Here is a 19,549-nt window from a genome sequence, read left to right as displayed (position 1 = left end):
TTGAACTTGCCAGTCCCCATCATCCTGTGAGCCAATTAGTCTGTCTTTATCACCATTTATGTACATATCCACACAGATACTTGTATGTGAGGCTCTGCTTTGTTTTATATGGAATACTGAGTAAGTCTAAATGGCCATGTTGCTATCTCCAGAACTTTACCTTGTAGAAAATATTGGGGACATTAAAGAGAACCTATTGCATGGGTAAGGACATTGAAGGTCAGAATTCCTCATTCTTTGACATAACTTCCTGACTAAGAGCCTAGGCTTCCCGAATCCAGGTTTTCTGCCTCTCCTACATGGTCATGTCAAGTCTATGTTAACTCACTTGAAAATGACTGCCCCAGAAGAAAGTGTTTTTCTGGGATATGTTGGAATGAGAGCAAGAGCTGGGGCCTCTCCTTGCTCTTTCTATGGGACATGCTCATCGTGAATGCTCATTGGACACTTTCAGTAGAATGGTCTCTGCTCTATTGGAGCTGGAAAAAACAGGAAGATGGTTAAGCCTTTCTTCTTTTAACATTGCATTTATGGCTAAGGTTTCTCCTTAGTGTCTTTCTTCATCTCTCTTCCCAATCTTCCCATATATTATATTAATTTGTTTACTATGTAATAGCCACTTTTCTATTTAGCTAAAAATGTAAAAGTCCCATCAAGGATGATAAGGGAAGTTCATCATGCTAGTTTCATTTATATATTAGGTAATAAACCTGTTGTTTCTAGTATGAACATAACCTACTAGTTCATTAAGCGCTCTATTACTATAGCAAAATCCCAGAGAAAGTCAGTCTATAAGGAGGAAAAGATTTATTCTGACTTATGGTCTCTAGTTGCTTTGGGGTCTGTGGGGAGGCACAGGGCACTCAAGTAGGGGAACAAAGGGACAATGTCTGGTGGTGAAAGCCAATAGAGAAAGAGGGGCCTGTGGCCCTAGTGTTCCTGTCCAGTGTGTGTTCCTGTAACCCAACTTCCTTCTAGAACTCACTTCCTGAAGGTTCCACTACATCTGAGCAGCAGAAGCTGAGATGCTTTGGGAGTTATTTGAGTCACCCCCTTGTAACCTCTGCTGCTTTCTCTTGTTCTCTGGTGCAAGCTACAGCAATATCTTCCTGATGGACTCTAGGCAGCCCCCTAGCTGGTTCCACTCTTGCTCCTTATGGAGTCCATAGTCCACAGATAAATCAGAGCCATCTCTGAAACTGCAATATTTTGCTGCACTATTCTTTGTGGTGGCTTCCCATAGGTTTATGACAACATGATAGCATTTTGTTGTGACCTTGTATGCTTCATTCTGTTCATCTCTCAGGCTTTACTTCCCTGGTTCTTCTGAAGGACTGTGATCTGGTCATATTGGTTCCACTGTCTTAGGGCATGTGTGCTGTCCATTCCTCCATCTGTAACACACACACACACACACACACACACACTTCCAAGAAGCAGTTCCTGATTGCCCCACTTTGAGCACACTCTTATCTTTTTTATTCTATTTTCCATTATCATTGTCTCTGATTACCCAACATAAATAAATAAGTAATTCCTTTAGTCATCTTCCCTATAAAATGCAAGCTCCATCAGGCAGACCCATTTAGGTCATTCCATCAGCTATAGCCACTGGAATTGCTCATTAGCAATGAGGGAGTGCTTTTGTTCATTCCAGGAAGGGTAGTCATTAATCATACCATAAGTGCATTTGTTCATTTCATGGTATGTAGACTTCCAACTTTGATGGCTGTGTCTCTGGCAAGAATATCAGGAAACTGCACAGACTAAGTCTTTGCCCTCATGGAGCATATAGTCTATTATAGCTTGTTTGAGGGAGACATCAGAAAGTGATATATGGCTGTGTATTACATGGCATAAAAGCTGTAGAGTAAGGACAGAATAAAAGTTTTCTGAGCATCAAAGGTGGGATGGCACTTGGGAAGTGTTGAGGCAGCTGAAGCAGGGAGGCTTGGAGAGGCTGGGAGAGAGAACTAGCTGGTTTCACTGGGCCATATGGTGGCTTGGCTTTAAATTAGGAGCGAGACTAAAACCACTAGAGGTTTCAAAGTGACATACGATGTGTTATGTAAAGAGAATTTTTCTGTCTATTTTTGTGAGAATAGTCATAGGGATGGCAGCAATGAACATAGGGAGGTATTTGGACTACCTAGTGACCAAGGCAGGGACAGTGGAGTTAAGATGCCTTTTAAGGCAGAACACAAGGGACCTGTAATATGGGGTTACCTTCCATCCATTAGCAGAGTGAGTACTATCTTAGGACATAGGCAATAGGAAGAATGGAGTTGCTGATGAAAAATAATCATACATACAACTAACATTATACAGACTAAATACATTGTATTTATGTATTTAGGAATACACACACACACACACACACACACACACACACACACACACATATATATACACATACACACACACTCCACCAACATAAACAATAATTAAAGAAACAGAAGCCATAAATTTTAAATCATATATGGGAGAGTTTGGAGGAAGAAAAAAGAAAGGGGGAAATAGTATAATTATATCATAATTTCAAAAATATAAAAATATTATTTAAAAATTAAAAAATAAAAGAAATAAGGAAAACAATCATGCTCATATAATCTCAGAAATCCACAAAACTCTAGATACAAACATAGCAAAACATGTCAAAATCCTGAACATTGAAAACTATAAACCAATAAAGGATGAAACTGTAGAAGACAGTAGAAGACAGAGGGATAACCCACACTCATAGATTAGCAGAATCAATATTGCTAAAAGTCATACATGGATTGAGTTCATTTCCTATCAAAATTCCAATGACATTAACAGAAATAGAAATAAATCCTAAATTAACATGGAAGTTAAAAATTTTGTGAATAGTTAAAGGAAAAAAAATGAGCAAAGAAAAGAAAAAAAATTGCAGGAGATGTCAAAGAGCCTGGCTTCAAACTGTATTACAGAGCCATAGTGACAAAACCAGCATGATATTAGTACAAAATAGTCATATAGATCTGTAACAAGTACGGGTTTTTCCTCCCGCCGCCACGCCGCCAGCCCCAAACAATACGCAGAGACTCTGTATTTGATACAATAGAGTTGAAAAGAAGACCAAGAAGCTATGACCACAAGGTTCTTGGACTAGGTGACATAAATACATATCTGGATAAAGAACTTTAGCAGAGTTGTGGGGAAAACAGGATACCCACATGCATAGACCACAGGAGCCTTATCTCTTGCCCTGCACAAAAGTCAACTGAAGATAGGTTAAATTAGGATTTCCTCTAAGAAATGAAGCTTTGAAATTACTAAAAGAAACAGGGAAAACTTGAGATGTAAGCACAGAGAATGAAATTCTGCATAGTATTCTAATAGCCTTGGAAATAAAAGCAAGAATTGATGAATGGGAGATGGTTCAGTCAGTAAAATGCCTGCCATGCAAGCATGAGGACCTGAGTTTAGATCCTGTGAACCCATATAAAAATCCAGGCATGGCAGTCCATGCTGTTGCCTGGAGTGGCTCTGGGGAGAAAGGTGGGTCCTGAAGTTCATTGACCAGCTAGAATAGCAGAATAAGTTATTTCAGGTTCAATGAGAAACCCTGACACAAAAATTAAAGGTGGAGAGCTATTGAGGGACAACATGGGGTGCCAAGCTTGGGCTTACACACACACACACACACACACACACACACACACTAACACAACACAGCCCTCCCTCCCCCTCATACTCAACACCATAACATACACAAAATAAAAGAAAGTTTTAAAAGTACAAATGGCCAATACATATATGAAAAAGTCAATGTTATTTGCCATCATGGAAATGCAAATCAAAACCACACTGACAATTTATCTCACTTCAGTCAGCACATCTTATCATCAAGCAAACAAGAAACAGATAAAACTGGTGAGGGTGCTCTGCGGAAAAGGAACAGCCATGCCTGCCTGGTTGTAAAGTAGATTAGTGCAGTCATCTTGGAAGTCAGTGTGGATGTTCCTGACACACTAAAACTCACCTACCATACAATCTAGCTCTACCTTTCCTTTGAGTGTACTTAAGAGAATTACAGTCAGCACATGATGGAAACCCTCATGCAATCCAAACCCTCATGCAATCCTTTGTTTATCGCTGCACTCTTGACAACTGCTAAATTAGGGAGCCAGCTTAGGAGTCCATTAATGGGTGAATGATAAAGAAAATACATGTGGAGTTTGACATCCATAAGAATGGATAAAACTGTGTCATTTGTTGAAAAATAGATGGAACTAGGATCATAATGTTACGTGAAGTCAGCCAGCCTCACTGAGACAAGTAGGGATATTTTCTTTCATACAAGAGATTTAGAAAACAACTCATATATGGAATTTAGACATAGAGCATGGGATTACCAGCCTACAATCCACACTGCCAGAGAAGCTAGGAAACGAGGACCCTAAGAGAGACTTACATGGTCCCCCACAGAAGGGGGGAAAAGGACAAGATCTTCTGAGCAGATTGGGAGCAGGGATGGGAGGGGAGAGGAAGTTAAGAGAAAGAGAAGGGGAGAAGAGGAGGACATGAGGGAGTAGAGAGATTGAGCTGGGGGGAAGGATAGAGAGCAAGAAAAGGTAAACCATAATAGAGGGAGCCATTATAGGTTAGAAGAGAAAACTGACTCTAGAGAAATGTCCAGAGACCTACAAGGATGACCCCAACTAGCAATCTGAGCAATAGTGGAGAGGTTACCTTAAAATGCCCTTCTCTGATACTGAGATTGATGACTACCTTATATGTCATCCTAGAGCCTTTGTTCAGTAACTAACAGAATCAGAAGCAGACACCACAGCTGAACTCCTAGAATCCAGTTGCAGAAAAGGAGAAGTGATGAGCGAAGAGGTCAAGAACAGCCTGGAGAAACCCACAGAAATAGCTGACCTGAACAAGGCCGAGCTTGTGGACCCCAGTCTGATAGCTGGGAAGCCAGCATAGGACTGACTCAGACCGCCTAAAAGTGGGTGTCAGTTAGGAGGCCTGGGCAGTCTATGGGACCTCTGACAGTGGAACCATGATGTATCCCTGGTGCAAGAAAGGACTTCTGGAGCACATTCTCCATGGAGGGATACTCCCTTAGCCTAGAGACATGGAGGAAGGCCTAGGCCCTACTCCAAATGACTTGACAGATTTTGATGATCCCTCTTGGAAGGTCTCACCCTCGCTGGATAGTGGATGGAGGATGGGATGGGGGAGTTTGTGGGATGGGAGGGAGAGGGAACTGGGATCGATATGTAAAATAAAAAAAAATCTTAAAAAAAGAAAAAATTAAAAAAGAAAGAAAACAACAAGAGACATGAAAACAAATCAGAGATAACTAGGATACAGGAAGAGAAGAGAGGTAGGGGGTTGAGGAGGAACAATACGATCAAGGTGCATGCATGTCTAAGAATGTCATAGTGAAGCCCATTACTTTGCACGATTAATAATGCTAATATTTAAAGAGTGGACTTGTCGTTTACTGAGATGGAAAAGCTTTGTGGTGAGAGCAAGACTGAGAGATTAGCATTTTTTTTCTTTAAAAGAAACAGACACATAATCTTATTGTGATACATTCTAGAGCTTTGAAGACAGAAAAACAGTGCTTTTCATGTATGTGTCTCTGTGTATATATGCATATGTGCGTGGGTGATCACAGAAGCCAGACAGGGTATCATATCTCAGGTAGCCTGGAACTGGAGTTATGGGAAGTTGTCATCACCTGATATGCATGCTAGAAATAGAACACCAGTCTTTTCTAGGAACCACAAGTACTCTTAGCCACTGAGCGATCCAATCCCAATTCTAGATCTTCAGAGGCCTCTCACCATTGCTGGAGTTTTATTTTATTTTTTTTTCTTCTAACAGCACTCTGCTTTCATTTACTCATTATTCTTGGTTTAAACATTTTATAACACTATGCCTATGCATGTGTATGTGTGTGTACATGCTGTCCATAGTCATGTTGATATAGGACAAGTAGCTCCTATGTGTTTAGAATTTCAAATCTCTGTGGAATATCCTGGGGATTAGACTCAGATATAAAAGTGAAATCCACATGTTTCACACATACGTTATACACACAGCCTGAAAATACCTGTGTACAGCATCCTTACTGTACTTGTGTTGTGGTTGGAACCCATCACGTGAGGACAAGTGAGTTATTTGCCACTTTTGTTGCCATCCTAGCACTCAGGATTTGAGGTTCTAAGCTTATGGATGCAAACCTGACCCCTGCCAGGAGAACCCTGGCTTGGCCACATATGCTGGCTAAATGGTCCCCTTTCTCCTCTCATTTTCTCATTTTGGACAGAAGGAAATCAAAGTCCAAAGCTTGGAAACAAGAGTTGACTTGTGTGAGACCAAACAGGTAGTGAGCTGTGTGTTCCCTGGCCAGGAAACACGGAATTCTGCTCTGTGCTCCTTCACCAATATCACAGCAGCTCTCTGCTGATAAGTGCTTACAACCGGAGTCTCTCAGAGAGCAAGGCCTAGAAACAGGCTAAGGCAGTCATAGTTGTACACCTGATGGTGGCTGTGCTCTGGAAGATGAAGCAGAAAGATTTTGAGTTGAAGTCCAGCAGGGCCATACAGTGAAACCCTGCCTAAAAGGAAAAAGAAAGGAAATGAATACGATTGTTTTCTTAGTTACTGTTCATTACTGTGAAGATACCATGACCAAGGCAATCTCATAAAAGAAAGCGTTTAATTAGGGGGTTGCTTATAGCTTCAGAGGGTTAGTCCATTATGATCATGGTGAGGAGCATGATGGCAGGCAGGCAGGTGCATGGTACTGGAAAGTAGCTGAGAGCTTTACATCCTGATCAACAGGCAACAGGCAGGGGGGGGAGAGAGACAAAGAGACAGAGACAAAGGCAGAAGGACAAGAGACACAGAGAGACACAGGGCCTGGAGTAGGCTTCTGAAATCTCAAAGCCCACCTCCAGTGACACACCTCCTCCAAGTCCACAACCTCCTAATCCTTCATCATCACTTCACTAAGGGAGTACTAAGCATGCAAATATGTGAGTCTGTGGGGTGGGGTGGGGGGGGTTGTTCTCTTTAAACCACCAAGATTGTGTTCTCACAAGTACCCAGCTTCACAAAGGCCAGGAGAGACAGCGTGAGTGTTATGGACTCCAAATAGGAAACATAAAGGATTTGCTCCTCCTTTGTGTCTAGGAAGCAGCAGGAGAAGACAAACTGTGCCATTCAGGACTGCTGCTGCCTGAGACTGAGAATGGGTGACATTCTTTGTGTTTAAGATGCAAATCCCTCCTAGATTCCAAATGTGAGCAGTGAGCCTTGCTGAAGGAAAGCCCATGAGATCACTTCACCTTGGGGGAGGGATAGTGAATCCACCCCCCCTCCCACACACACACACATGCCAGCAGGGGTGGGGTGCCTATCCAATGTGACAAGCATGGAACGACTTTTGGATGTTTCTTAGGGTTTGAAAGTGAATGGTATAAATGTGTAATTAGAGAGCAATGCTGCTTGCACATTTAATCTTGCTGGGGGCTGGGGTCACAGGGCTCATTATCGCTCCTCCCCATCCACTTCCCTGTCTCTTTTCTTACTACTTTCCAGCAGTCATTCCAGGTCCAACACTTGAAGGGCTGAGCCTCAGTTTGCTTAGGGCTTGTCTTTGATACAGAGGTGACCAGGACCAAAGGCGTGGCTCAAGTTTCTTATGTATTCTACAGGAGGGAAAAGCCACCAATTCAGATATGGTCCAGGATCACAATTAGAGTCTTGGCCCTGGTCAGCTGATCTATGGAAATCTCCCCAGAGATGTCCACCCATCACCTGCAGCCTTTCTTCCAGAGAGGCATGATTTTAACAGCAAGTTAGCCACATCTTGGTGAATGTGGGAAGATTTAGCAGCGTGTTTAGTGGGGATCTTTCAGAGCAAATGTCTGAGTGTCTAGTGGCTATTTGTAATTCCTCATCGATAGCAATAACCATTGGAGTACAGGAGATGTATTAAAGACACAGACAAGGACATAGCTCAAAGCAAAAAAGGGTTTAGTTTTCTCCCATACCCCATGATTTTGGCTAATTAGTGTCAAGAACCACATGGCAGTTTGAAAAAAAAATGACAGTTAATATCAGAGAGTTCACACTGGTTAAGGGCTTTTGGCCCAAACAGACATCATTTAGAGTATAAAATCCTTGCCCTTCCTTCACAGGGTAGACTTGGCTTCATGTTTAATCAGTTCTCAGTCCTGTAAGGGGACATGGGGGATTACCTTGTAGGTAGTTGGCTTTATTTCAATTTAGGCAGGAGCTATCTCAATAATATTCTGTAAAGTCACTGGTGGCCCCAGTCCCTACTCTGAGGTCTGAGGCTTCTCCCTGGCAAAGCTGGGCCCCGAACACATGCCAGGTTGGTTCAAGAATCAATTAACATAGTGTAAGTGAAAGAAAAGCCTTATGCTGGCGAGCGAGGTCCTGAAAAAGGGCAGTGTCACATGAGTTCCCACAGTCCAGCCCTGGTGTCTGTAGAGGCCACGAGGTGGAGGTGGGGCTGGAGCACCCATAGGCAGTGGGCCTAGCTATGTGACACACTGGAGACCCATCCCCTGCCAGCAGGCTTCAGAGCTGGAGTGAGACACACCCTTCTCCATACACACATACACCCTCCTCCCTCTGGAACCAGGGCGGACGCTGTTGAGGGAACTATAGAGGGAGGCAAATGCTGCTTTGCCCTATGATGGCAAGAACTGGCCACTCTTGCAAAGCAGTGGCTACCTCGTGATGCCCACAAGCCTGTTCCAGGGAACTGTGGGAGCTCATTTTAGCTCCAGGAAGCTTTCCCTTAGAAGCCCTGCTCCCCCAGCTCATGGATGCTCCAAACATTCAGGGAGAGATTGAGTCAATCCCTGCTGGGAAGCTAAGCTCCAAAGAGCATCCTCATTCTCCAGGCCTCTGTGTGGATTATATCTTAATTTTTAAAATATAAGAAAAGTTATAGTAGCTAACACTGCCAAACTGTAGAGAACCTAGAGGAACAGTGCCTTATGGGGCTAATAATTAGTGCCACAGAAGTCCAGGATGGGCCCTGAGATCTGTATAAAGGTGACATCAAGATTCAAAGGCACGAACTACCTCTGAGGGTACCCGCTGTTGAGGACACACCCTGACTTTTTAGGGTAGCACACACACCTGGACTCCCTCCCATACACCTTCTTCTCCACCTTTAGATTTCTTTTCACTGGTGGCAAGGGTTCAAATGACCCCACAACACAGACTGCTGGGAAACAAAGCCCAGCCCGCACATGCCAGGCAAGTGCTTTATCACAGCTACTCTCAGCACTTCAAGGGTTTTACACTGTCTTCCCACAGACTGGGACACGTGTCCCATCCCCCAACTAAAACTCTAAGTGCTGCCCCCAAAGCCATCTAACAATTACCTTATTAATTGGGAGATTTAGGTTTTGTTAATTGAGCTCCATGCTCTTCTCAATTAACCCAATTTCATTTGGAAGCAGGGAAAATCCCCAGTGTAGGTAACCCCTGCTAGCACAGCCTTCCTAACGTGGGGCATGCATTTCTTTCCTTCATGCTTTTCTAACGAAACAAATCGGATAAACCCTAGAGGGGTGGTGTCCAACCAGTCTCTGAGACAGTGTGTTGAGTGTGTGGTCCCCCACCCACTACAAGGGTCAGTGGCACCATAAACTGCTCCTGTCTCAGTGATGGTGGCCCTACAGAGGCAGTTCCTTCCAAGATCTCCAGACTTACACGATGAAGGCAAGGGCAGCTGAGCCTGCATCAGCCACCCACAGGCTCAGCAGAAGGCTTCTGTTTCCCCTCCCCTCCCTCTACTAATACCCTCTTCAATGTCTAGTTTTCCTTCTACTTTTTCAATTTTTTTTTAACCTACTTTCTGGTTTCGTTTTCAGTTCACATATCTGATACGCACATGTCTTGGCCTTGATTGCGTGTTTCCTCCACTCTTTTATGTTTGCCTGAGCTAATTTTCATGTTGTAGTGTTGTTCTCCCATCCCTCCAGCCACCTATAATGAGAGGAAAAGCATTTCTAGAGCCATAGAATCTCAGCCATTTTGGGGGTGGGGAGGGGTCTTCTTAAAACATTTTTTTTGTTGTTGTTTGTGTTGAAAGGCCAAGTTTATTCATTGGTAGATATCAAGCCATCTGTTATGAATTCATGTAGCAGCTAGTAGGTTGTAGTCAGTATTCAAAATGCCGAGAACTACAGATGAAGAAACTGGTAGAGGCAGCTGGCTCTTCTCAGCAAGTCCTTCATTCTAGTGTGAGACATAATGCTTCCTGTTGGTTCCCTCTGCTAAACATCGCAGCCTTGTGTGCAAAGTTCAGCCTCTCCCCTTTTCAGACCTTAGCCATTAAGTACTGTGACCACAACCTGAACTCAATTAATGGACTCCAGGTCATGTCTCTAACCCCTTCTACTGCCTGATTGGCGTGTAAAGAGCAGAGATCTTCGGTAGACTGTGCAGTCCTGGGCTAGACTACCAGGTACAGGTTTACATGGTACCTCAAAGACATCCCGTGTGCTTGGCATAGGTAGCAAGGAGGTCATATTTGGAGGATGAATCAGAATTCTCAGGTCAGGGACTTAAGGGTTATTTGTTAGTATAGCTCATGCTTGAGTTTACAGCAGATGTTTACTGACAACATCTGACTGGAATAGAACAACTGGCATGATCTCTTAATGTCTTCTTCCTTTTATCATTTTTATTTATGTTTAGAATTTTCTTTTCTATAAAGTGGGTGACCCGGTGCTTTGGTGTGCATATATAGTTTAGTATGCATATTTATTACTATATCAAACTAAGTAATATACCCATTATCTCACAGTTACCTTTTTCTTTTTCTTTTGCAGTGAGAACACCCAAAAGTCTACTTCATTACCAGGTTTCTAGTATATGATACGATACCACTAAGTATAACTTCCATTGTTTTTGAAGGTTTAGTTATTTTTATTGTATATGTATAAGTGTTTTGCCTCCATGTATATCTGTGCCCCATGTGGAAGCAATGCTAGAAAAGGCCAGAGAAGGTTGTCGTTTGCCCTGGAGCTTCAGTTAGAGATAGTTATGTACCACATCTGGGTGCTGGGAATGGAATCTGCATCCTCCGGAAGAAGCTTCTGGTACTCTTAGCTGCTGAGATATCTCTCTAGTCCTCTGACCCTCATTCTTGACATTGTCTCTACAAACTTATTTATTCTGTATCTTCCCACCAGAATTAGCAGGTTCCTCAAAGATGGTAGTCCTTGAGGTTTGCTTGTTCCCATTACCTATGAAGATCATCAAGTTTGCTGAAGAGTTTATTGAATAAAAAACTGTATATATTTTCTCAAGTATAATAATTTACTTTATGTGAAATTTTTGCCAATGCTGATTAAATAGAGAAAAGTGATATTGAACACTTGCATTATTTTTGCACTTACACATTTTCTTGTTCCTTTTTGAAGTCTTTTCACCACCTGAAAAGATAATTTTTAGTGATTTAAACAGTATTTCATTAGCATCTCAAATTCAGAGTAAGACTGTTACGTGTTGTAGATGAAGTCATAGATGTAAACAAGAACAAAGAGTGTGCCTGGGAGATTTTATTTCTCATGAGCAAACTAACTTCAGTGTGGCCAAGTAGGCTGGACCTCCAGGGCAGTACTTCCCTCTGGTAACTGGTAATGTCTCATTCCCTGCTGTCCATGTCTGAAGGCCTCCAGAATAACCACCTTTCTCATTCTGCAAGGAATGTTTGCCCCTTTTGCTATACTGAATCAGATAGTTTAGTCAACAGCAGTGATTTCAATTTGTGGTTATGTTATATGCTTTTTTTTCCACCAAAAGGCTCATGGCTCATCAGTTAAGAATTGACATTACCAGAGGACAGCATAGAGAAGGACATGATGACTGCATGGATTTTGGAGCATCAATCCTTTGAATGTCATTTAGTCTTTACTCTCTGCAGTTTCCACAGAGTAACATCATGACTTTACCATCCTGACAGGATCAGTATAATGCCAACTATCTGAGGAATGGATGAATCAAGACCTGAGTCATTCCATGAAGGTGTCTTGTTGACTCTGCATGCATTCTGCATATTTAAAATGCCAGTTTCTCCCTCTGGGTCCTATACACTTATTTTTTATGTATCAGCAGAGGTATCAAGGACCGTTAAAAAGTCTCCAGTATTGTCAATCTTGGAGTGAGGGGAGAGCACGATCCTCATACCATTATTTCTCCCCCTGGTAATTCAACAGGGCATCTTATATTAGTAACTGTACCTTTCAAGCCTCCTTGTAGCCCACAGGAAATTTTGTTAATAATTATGCATTAATTATCAGCCATCTAACTGTGTAGGAGTTAATGACTTTGTTTAAGTAAAGTACAAAAAGATGTTGAGTCAGGGCAAGGGAGTCAGGTTCACTCCCCCCTCCTTGTTTCTCTTAGCATCCTTGTTACATAGGGACTCAGGTGTTGCAGGAGTGTAGAGATCGCCTTGTTTGTCTCCAAGGGTGAAGTAGCACACATTACTGTTTGTATTTGTGAAATTAGAAAGTTCAGTTCAAACCATCAAGGGAAGGGAAGGTCAAGAGAAGTTGCCCACATTGTTGTTTGCTTTGCTCTTCCAAGTCTACAGTATATTTGTTCTTGAAAACAAAACAAACCTGTGTTTATATAGAAATTCTTAGCTCTGGTTGTGCCTGGGGATGAGATGGAAATTCTCACTGGTCTTCAAGGTACTGGGCAGAACTGCTTGGTGAAGCTGCAAGTGGGAGTGCCCTTCACCCTCTACCGTACACATCTGTGGGTTTTTACTTGGGTAACTATGACCTACGAGGGTTTGGATGGGTTTCTGGTGATGAGCTGAGGGGTTGAGTCTGGAGGAAAGGTGACTCACAGGAAGTGCTCTGGATCAGAGTGGAATGGGTCGCATATTCTGGTGTCTCTAGAACTTGTCAGTTTGCTGTTCTGAAATTTGTATGCTTCTGACATATTTCCATCCTTTTAAGAGATGCTATCAAAAATGAATAATCCTGGTCTATTTGTGGAAGCCCTGGAAGTGGGACCAGAATCTATCCCGGATGCATGAGCTGGCTTTTTGGAGTTCATTTCCTATGATGGGATGCCCTGCTCAACCTTGATGCAGAGGGGAGGGGCTTGATCATGCCTCAACTTAATGTACCAGGCTTTGTTGACTCCCTATGGGAGGCCTTACCCTTTCTGTGGAGTGACTGGGGTGGGGGTTGGGAGGAGGTTAGGAGTGAGAGGAAGGAAGGGAAGGAGGGAGAACTGTGGTTGGTATGTAAAATGAATAAAAATTTTAAAATAAAAAATGAATTAGGACAGAGTCAACATACAAACTTCTTCTATATAATTTTGCAATTTCTTTTTTATTTAAAATTTTTACATACCAACTCCCTGTTCCCCCTTTCTCCTCTTCTCCTGCTCCATACCTCCACCCTTCCCACTCCCCATCTACTCCTCAGAGAGGGATAAGGTCTCCCTTGAGGAGTCAACAAAGTCTGGCATACCAAGTTGTGGCAGGAACAAGCCCCTCTTCCATGTAACAAGGCTGAACAAGGTATCCCACCATAGGGAATGGGCTCCAAAAAGCCAGTTCATGCCCCAGGGTTAAATCCTGGTCCCACTGCCAGCAACCCCCACCTTCCCGCCACCTCCTCATCCAACAAATCAAGCCACATAACTGTCACTCACATTCAGAGGGGTTAGTTTGGTTCCATGCAGGTTCCTCAGCTGTCCGGTCATAGTTCATGGGCTCCCACTAGCTTTGGTCAGCTGTCCCTGTGGTTTTCCCATCATGCTTTTGATCCCGATTTGTTTATATGATCCCTCCTCCCTCTCTTCAATGGAACTTCAAGAGCCAAGCCCAGTGCTTGGCTGTGGGTTAGATATGCTTCCATTAGTTACTGGATGTAGGTTCTATGACAACACTTAATGAAGTCACTAATCTAATTGGAAGGGAAGTCCTATTCTGAAACCCTCTCCACGAATGCTAGGAGCCTTAGCTGGAGTCACCTTGTTTATTGCTGAGAATTTCTCTAGCACCTAACCCCACAATGGCTCCCTCTGTCAAGATATCTCTTTCATTGCCTCCCCCATCCCAGCTCCTCCTAATCAATCTTCTCGATTCCTCATGTTCCCATCCCTTCCCCCTCTCTTCTATTCCCATCCCAGTTTAACCAGGAGATCTTAACTATTTTTCCTTCCTAGGACCCTCCATGATTGTCCCTTTTTACCAAGGTTCTCTGGGGTTGTGGATTGTAGCCTGGTTACCCTTTGCTCTACATCTAGTATCCACTTATGAGTGACTACATACCCTGCTTGTCTTTCTGGGTCTGAGTTACCCAACTCAGGATGATTTTTCTAGTTCCATCTATATTCATGTAAATTTCAAGATACCATTTTTGTTTATTTTTTTTCTGCTGAGCAATACTCCATTGTGTAAACGTATCACATTTTATTTATCCATTCTTTGGTTGATGGGCATCTAGGTTTTTTCTAAGTTCTAGTTATTATAAATAATGCTGTTATGAACATAGTTGAGCAAATGTCTTAATGGTATGACTATGTATCCTTTTTAATTGGATTATTTGGTATTTTGGTGTCCAGTTTCTTGGGTTCTTTATATATTTTGGAGATCAGCTGTCTGTCATCTGTAAGGATCTTTTTCCTTCTGTAGTCTGCTGTTTTCTCTTATTGCTTTACCCTGTGCCTTACAGAAGCCTCCCAGTTTTAGGAGGTACCATTTATTGATTGTTGATCTCAGTCAGAGTCTATGTTACTGATGTTATATTTAGAAGTGGTCTCCTATACTAATGCATTCAAGGCTATTTTCCACTTTCTCTCCTATCAGGTTCAGTGTAACTGGATTTAAATTGAGGTCTTTGATCCATTTGGACTTGAGTTTTATGTATGGGGATAGACATGAATCTATTTGCATTCTTTTGCATGTCAACATCTAGTTATGTCAGTGCCATTTGTTGAGTATGCTTTCTCTTTTTCATTGTACAATTTTAGCTTCCTTGTCAAAAATCAGGTGGTGTTCAAAGGTGTGTGGATTAGTATCAAGGTCTTTAATTTGGTTCTATTGATCCACATGTCTGTTTTTATGCCAATACAAATCTGTTTTTTATTACTGTAGTAGAGCTTGAAGTCAGGGATGGTAATGCCTCTGAAAGTTCCTTTATTATACAGGATTTTTGGGCTATCCTGAGTTTTTTTGTTTTTCCAGATGAAGTTGAGTAATGTTCTTTTGAGTTGTGTGAAGAATTGTGAGGGGATTGCACTGAACGTATAGATTGCTTTTGGTAAGACTGCTATTTTTACTCTATTGATCCTCCCTATCCAAGAGCATGGGGGATCTTTTCATTTTCTGTTATCTATTTCAGTTTCTTTCTTCAAAGACTTAAAGTTCTTGTCATACAGGACTTTATTTATTTGTGGCCATTGAGAAGGGTGGTACTTTTCTGCTTTCCTTCTCAGCCCATTTATCAATTTTATATAGGAAGGCTAGTGATTTTTTTGAGTCAATCTTGTATCTGCCACATTACTGAAGATGTTTAACAGCTCTAGGAGTTCCCTGGTAGAATTTTAAGGGTCACATATGTATCTATCATATCATCTGAAAATAGTGAAAGTTTGAATTCTTCCTTTCTAATTTGTACCCCCTTGATCTTATTGCTCTATCTAGAACTTGGAGAATATATTGAATAGAAAAGGAGAAGTGTGAAAAGACTTGTTTTGTTCCTGATTTTAGTGGGATCCATTTGAGCTTCTCTCCATTTAGTTTGATGTTGACTATTGGTTTGCTATATATTGCCTTTATTTTGTTTTGGTATGTCCCTTGTATCCCTGACCTCTCCAAAGCCTTTATCATGTAGGGGTGTTGAATTTTGTTGAAGGATTTTTTTCAGCATTTAATGAGATGACCATGTGTCATTTTTTTCTTTCAGGTTGTTTATATGGTGGATTACATTGACAGATTTGTGTATGTTGAACCATCCCTGCATCTCTGGAATGAAGCCTACTAGATCATGGTGGATGATTTTTTGATGTGTTCTTGGGTTCTGTTTGCCAGTATTTTATTGAGTATTTTTGCAGCAATGTTCATGAGTGACATTGGTTTGTAATTCTTTTTGTTAGTTGTGTCTTTGTGTGGTTTGGTTATCAGGGTAACTGTAGCTGGCAATGTTCCTTCTGTTCGGATTGTGTGGAACAACTTGAGGAGTATTGGTATTAGCTGTTCTTTGAAATTCTGGTAGAATTCTTCACTGAAACCATCTGGCCTTGGGCTTTTTTTTTTTTGGTTAGGAGCCTTTTGATGACTGCTTCTATTTCCTTGTGGCTTATAGGTCTATTTAAATTGTTCACTGGTCTCAATTTAATTATGGTAAGTGGACAGAAGTGGACAAAAGAAATTGTTCATTTCTTTTAAATTTTCCAATTTTGTGGAGTACAGATTTTCCAAGTATGACTTAATGATTCTTTGGATTTCCTCAGTGTCTGTTGTTATATCCTGTTTTCATTTCTGATTTTGTTAATTTGGATATTTTCTCTCTGCCTTTTGGTTAGTTTGAATGAGGGTTTGTCTATCTTGCTGATTTTCTCAAAGAACTGACTCTTTGTCTCATTGATTCTTTGTATTATTTTCTTTGTTTCTATTCTATTGAATTCAGTCCTCAATTTGATTATTTCATGTTATCTACTCCTCCTGGGTGGGGTGCTTCTTTTTGTTCTGGAGCTTTCAGTTGTGCTGGTAAGTTACTAGTGTGAGATTTCTCCACATTATTTATGTAGGCATTTAGTACTATCAACTTTCCTCTTAACACTGCTTTCATTGTGTACCATAAGTTTGGGCATGTTGTGCATTCATTTTTGTTGCATTCTAGGAAGTCGTTAATTTCTTTCTTTATTTTCTTCCTTGGCCCAGTGATGATTTAGCTGAACATTGTTCAATTTCCAGGAGTTCGTAGGCTTTCTGCAATTAGTGTTGTTGTTGAATTCTATTTCTAACTTTAATCCATGGAATAACACCAGGTTATTCCAACTTTTTTTGTATCTGTTGAGGTTTATTTTGTTACTGAGTATGTGGTCAGTTTTATAGAAGGTTCCTTGAGGTGCTGAGAAGATATAGTCGTTTGTGTTTTGGTAGAATGCTCTATAGATGTCTGTTAAGTTCATTTGAGTCATAACATTTGTTAGTTCCCTTATTTTTCTGTTGAGTTTCTGTCTGGCACACTTTCTGGTGCTGAAAGTGGGGTGTTGAAGTTACCCTCTATTGCATGTAGGGTTTGATTTGTGATTTCATTTTAGTAATGTTTCTTTTTACATATGTGGGTGCCCTTGGGTTTGGGGAATAGATGTTTAGAATTGAGACTTCATCTTGATGGATTTTCCCTGGGATGAATATGAAATGTTCTTCTCTCTCCTTTGGCTAATTACACTTTGAAGTCTATTTTGTTAGATATTAGGATAGCTTGTCTCTTATGTCTTTTCAATGGGAAAATCTTTTTTTTCAACCCTTTACTCTGAGGTAATGTCTGTCTTTGAGGTTGAAGTGTATTTCTTGTATGCAGGATGGGTAATGTTAGCAGAAGATGATATCCATTCTGTTAGCCTGTGTCTTTTTATAGGCAAAGTAAGTAATCATTGGTATTAACGACCAGTGATTGTTAATTCCTACTATGTTTGGTTTTGTTGTTGATGGTAGTAGTGTTTCCATTCTTTGGTGTTTGCTGGTGTGAGGTTATCTGTTGCCTATATTTATGTGGGTGCAAATAACGTAGGTTAGAGTTTTCCTTCTAGTACTTTCTGCAGGGATGGATTTGTGGATAGATATTGTTTAAATCTGGTTCTGTCATGGAATATCTTGTTTTCTCCATCTAAGGTGATTAAAAGCTTTGCTGTGGTCTTTTCCAGTCTGCAGAATGTCTGTCCAGGATCTTCTGGCTTTCAGAGTTCTCAATGAGAAGTCAGGTGTAATTCTAATAGATATGCCTTTATATGTTACTTGGCCTTTTTCCTTGGCAGCTGTTGGTATTCTTTCTTTATTCTGTGTGTTTAGTGTTTTGATTATTATATGGCAATATACATCTGTATTTCCTGTTCATTTACCCAGATTTTCCATTCCCAGAATTCCCTTGTTTGTGTTTTCTTTATTGCCTCTTTTTCAATTTCAAGACTTGGGACTTGGACTGTTTCCTTCACTTGCTTGATTGTTTTTTTTCTTTTGTTTGTTTTGTTCTGTTTTCTTTTTTAAAAGGTTTTATGGATTTCTTCTAATTTTTGTTTGTCTTTTTCTCCATTTCTTTAATGGATTTTTAAATTTCCTTTTTAAGGGTATCTATAACCTTCATAAAGTTATTTTTAAGGTCGTTTTCTTCTGCTTCATCTGCATTGGGATGTTCAGGTCTTGCTGTTGTGTAGGAGCACAAGTTTGTGGTGTTGCCATATTGTTTTTTTATGTTGTTGAATGTATCCTTACAGTGGCATCTATCCATTTTTCCCTCCAATCAGTGCAGAAGGAGCCTGTGTCTCTGAATCTCTTTTCCTTCTAGTGCAGATGAAGCCTGTGACTGTGGTGGCCATTTTTTCCTCCAGGTGTAGGTGGGGCATGTGGCTCCCTTGGTCACTCTTTCTCCAGCTGGATGTGTGGTGTGTCTATTCTATGTAATTTGATTGGCTTGCCTTGACACCATCACCACCATCAATATCACCATTACCACCATTATCATGATATTTACTATAAGATTATATATGACCTTTATTGTATCCATAGTCCCTCTCCCTCTAGTCTCTAGGTTTTTATTATGAAGGGATTATAGATTTTGCCAGTTTTTTCCTACATCTATTGAGATGGTCCTCTGATTTCTGTCCTAAAGTCCATTCATGTGGTGAATTACATTAGGAAGATCCTGCATCTCTGGACTGAAGCTGACTTGATCACAACGGTTAATATTTTTGATTTTTAAAATTCATTTTGTGAGTATTTTATAGAGAATTTTTGAGTCTATGTTTATTGGGAAGGTTGGTTTGTAATTTTCTTCTTGTATCTTTAGCTGGTTTAGCTATCAGAGTAATGCTGGCTTTGTAGAAAGATATCACAAGCATTCTGTTCCATTTTGGAATAATTTGAGAAGCATTAATTTTAGAATTTTTTAAAAAATTGATAGGATTCTGTATTGAATCCATTTGGACCTACACTATTTTTTAGTCAGCAAGTTCTTTTTTTCTACTTCAATAGTATTTCCTGTAATTGATCTATTTAAAAGTTTAAAGCTTTTCAAATTTTATTTTGTGTATATGAATACTTTGTATACATATGTGTGTGTGTGTGTGTGTGTGTGTAATATGTATGCTTTGTGCTGACAGAAATCTGAAGAGGGCATTGGAGCTCCTGGAACTAGAGTTACAGATAGTTGTGAGCCACCATGTAGGTATCAGGAACTGAATCTGGGTTCTTTGCAGGAACAGTAAACACTCATAACCAATTAAGTCATTTCTACAGCTCCCTGTTTTCATTTTT

This window comes from Phodopus roborovskii, unplaced genomic scaffold (genome assembly GCF_943737965.1).
Source record: "Phodopus roborovskii unplaced genomic scaffold, PHOROB, whole genome shotgun sequence".
Taxonomy (NCBI): Eukaryota; Metazoa; Chordata; class Mammalia; order Rodentia; family Cricetidae; genus Phodopus; species Phodopus roborovskii.
This window is presented reverse-complemented; position numbering follows the sequence as displayed.